At 35.2% G+C, this 3,040-nt stretch overlaps 1 pseudogene; it reads left to right on the top strand.

The window, feature by feature from the left end:
- The first annotated feature begins 395 nt into the window (after positions 1-395).
- Positions 396-1,276, top strand: LOC107401206 (small nuclear ribonucleoprotein G pseudogene; annotated as a pseudogene).
- Positions 1,277-3,040: the final 1,764 nt, after the last annotated feature.

Here is a 3,040-nt window from a genome sequence, read left to right as displayed (position 1 = left end):
TCTTAATAAATGACTTAGAGAAGTGAAAAGGTTTTACGTCTTACTTTTTTCCATGTTTTTAATCTTTCAGCAACTGAGCTCTTGTTTCTTGAATGCTTACTACTGTGTAACATAATTCTATAATTATGCTAACTGTGCCAATTAATTCCCCATATTTACATATGTCAAAAATAAATTCAAGGTGGAGTAAAAATAAGCTAATCCTCAGAAAATATGTAAAAGTTAAAGTATATATTTTTTACTTCTCAGGAGAAAAAGACAGATTTAAAAATGAAAAACAGGACTGGCTTTCTTATAAGAAAACAGAAAATTTGGAAGATGTATCATGCTACCTGTAACATAGGAAGGAAAAAATACATGCAGATATTATGCTAACACATTGTTAACAAGATACTATGAAGGAACAGAAGAACAAGATACTGTTAATTGCACAGCAAGTAAGAACTCATAATCAATGTCAAGAGTCAGCACATTTTTGAAGAGTTAGCTTTCTCATACACTAATGGCAGTTGTATAAACTGACCAAATCATGTTTTAGGACAATTTAGCAGTGTCTAACCATGCTTACAGGCTTTCTGGCATTGATTCAGGAGAAAGCTGAAGTAGTGAAATTTGTGCTATAAAGTACTTGCAAATAAACTTGCCCAGGCAATATTAAGAAGAATTTAGCTAAAGGAGCACTGCCTCCAATATGACTGGAAGGGAAGGAGTGTACTCATCTGGCCCTATTGAAAGTTCGCTATGAAAGTTTGGGCTAATGTTTGTTCACCAAGATTAGGTTTTATTCCATAACAAAAGGCAACCCTGATTTATAAGCAGCCATTAGGTCCATCCCCATATCAAAGACTATATCAGCTCAAGGAAGGTGGCACTGTAGGGTCACAACCATCATTAAGTCCTCGTCTAACATCTAATATTAAGTCCCTGGGCTCTTATCAGGTAAAGCATAATTCTGCCAGATGGTCAAGATGACTCTGAGTAACAACTATTTAAAAAGAACAACACTGGTTTGCTTAAGATTCTGTCTCATCATGTTGAGCCCACTAATGAGCAAAGCCAACCCTCTGAATTGAAGAAATTTATAGCTAAGAAATTACCATTGAAGTTAAATGGTGGCAGACATATACAAGGAATCCTATGGGTCTTTGATTCCTTTATGAATCTTATAATTAATGAGTATTTGGAGATGGCAACTAGTGGGCAGCAGAATAATATTGGAATGGTGGTCAAATGAAGAAACAGCATCATCATGTTAGAAGCCTTGGAAAGAGTCTAAAAAAGGCTGTTGAGCATTAGAGTCCACATCCCTCCCCAAAGGGCCTATTTCAGTCTGGTGCAGAATTGGGCCATGAACATTTTCATATGAAACTTTTTGCTAAATAACTTTTATGATACTCAAAAAAGGAAATAATTCTGTCATCTTTTCTGTGTAACTCCCATCTGTCCAACTAGTCAGACTTTAAGTCTCATGTCTCTGTTTAAATAGTTTGAAGTGTAACTTGGGTTGGGGACCCATGAATATTTAAGGATAACAGAGTATTCAGAATGAATAAACCTGAGACCTCTATAAGGTGGTCAAGTTTTCTGTTCTAGACTGATTCCCCTTTGTTCATTAACCAGAATCAGTCATTCATTATTATTAAAGAGCTTTTTCTATGCAAGGATGATACCAATATACACACCAAACTGAATGGAGGAAAGAATATGAGGCTTCAACCCTATAGGCCAACTCAACCTTATAGGAAAGCTGGGAACAGGAGAGGTCGCTTTCACTAAGGAAGATTACCTTAATTGGTTATACAATATCAAAAGGTTGGCCCTGAAAACCTACAAGCAGATAACATTACATGAACTGAACAGGTTATATTTGGGAATATGCATGATATAACAATTAGTGAGAAAAGAGGCCATGAGTTTTAAGAAAAGCAAGAAGGTGTATATGGGAGTGTTTGGAGGGAGGAAGGGGAAGGGAAAATGTTGTAATTAAATTATAATCTCAAAAATTACAAAAAGAGTTTCCTTTACTAATCTCTAAGTGCTTGGAGTGATTTCTCTCTGGGCAGGCTAACTAATTCTCTAACAGTGTTTACCCAAGAGAAATGAAACACTATATAAATGCACAAAGAGGCTTCTAAATAAAGGTTTCGTACAACATTTATTTCATAATAATTATAAAAATTAGAAACCATCCAAATGATCATCAATAAGATAATAATGATGTAACTATAACATTCAGGAGGATAAGGAAGGAGGATTGTGAACTTGAGGCCAGCTTGAGCTATATAGCAAAAACTGCTTCCAAAATAATGGGGATCAAGGAGTTGGTTCAGTGGTTAAGAGTACTTGTTCCTCTTGAGAACATGAGTTCTGTTCCCAGAAACCACGTGGTGGCTTACAACAGTCTGTAACTTCACTTTCAGGTGATCCGTCAGCCCCATCTGCCATCCATGGGCATGTGGCATGCACACACACACACACACACACACACACACACACACACACACACACACACACACACAGAGAGAGAGAGAGAGAGAGAGAGAGAGAGAGAGAGAGAGAGACAGACAGACAGAAAGAGAGAGAGAAAGAGAAAGAGAGAGAGAGTGAATACATGAATACAGGCAAAATACCCATGCACATTAAAAAATCTAAAATTATGATCCCATCAATTAGAAAATATTCATATATCTGTCAGTTACAAAGAATAGAGTGTGTCTGTTTATATTGATCTATTGCTAATGAAGCTAATGAAGAAAAAATAGAAAAGAGATAGCTAACCTTCTGAGTCAAATATCTAAATATCAAAGTTTAATGCATGTAAATGAATCAACAAAAAAGAATACCCATCAAACCAATCAAGATTACTATTGCCAAGGAATAAATAAAAATCTGTCTTCATTTATTTATATATTGTATATATTGATGATGATATCCACTATAAAATCTGTGTATACCAAAGGTGCAAACTACAACCTAAGTAAACTTGAATTCTATGTATAATTGCAACAAAACTTTATTTTCTTATTTATTTTAATTACTA

Source organism: Peromyscus maniculatus, chromosome X (assembly GCF_049852395.1).
Source record: "Peromyscus maniculatus bairdii isolate BWxNUB_F1_BW_parent chromosome X, HU_Pman_BW_mat_3.1, whole genome shotgun sequence".
Lineage (NCBI taxonomy): Eukaryota > Metazoa > Chordata > Mammalia > Rodentia > Cricetidae > Peromyscus > Peromyscus maniculatus.
This window is presented reverse-complemented; position numbering and strand designations above follow the sequence as displayed.